Below are 575 nucleotides of genomic sequence, written 5' to 3' on the forward strand. Positions count from 1 at the left end.
CCATATGTGGACACGTACCTATTGTTTCGGTAGACAGGACAAACTCGAGACACTCCGAGCCGTACGATTTAAAACCCTAAAATCCTGAGTCATACAATTCATGCCTCTGATGGGGTATTCTCGTGTTGGTCACTAGTGAGATCATGCTGACCCAATATACAATCCGAGTGGGATTTGGACAGGTTGATGCGGGTAATAACGACTGGGCTACGCAAGTCACAGTATGAGCATGACACATACGCTTTCAGCACCACGTGTTTACAAACAAGCACCCACCCACCCACGTGCACATCTCTCATCGAGCCAACGAACGCCTACAATGTTACCCTCCCGTGTCTCTGATATTTTATGAAATTTGTATGTCTATCTATAGAGTATTGGATACACGCAAACACACACTTGTATGTGTGAATGACATTCCTTTATGGACATGAACAGATACACAACTTCCTGCATACACATATATATAAGTATATGACAACAATCACACACAGACACACACAGACACAGACACAGACAAACACACACATATATATATATATATGTATAAACACACACATATATATCTATATCTA

This window comes from Sphaeroforma arctica (assembly GCF_001186125.1).
Source record: "Sphaeroforma arctica JP610 unplaced genomic scaffold supercont1.870, whole genome shotgun sequence".
In the NCBI taxonomy this organism is placed as follows: domain Eukaryota; class Ichthyosporea; order Ichthyophonida; genus Sphaeroforma; species Sphaeroforma arctica.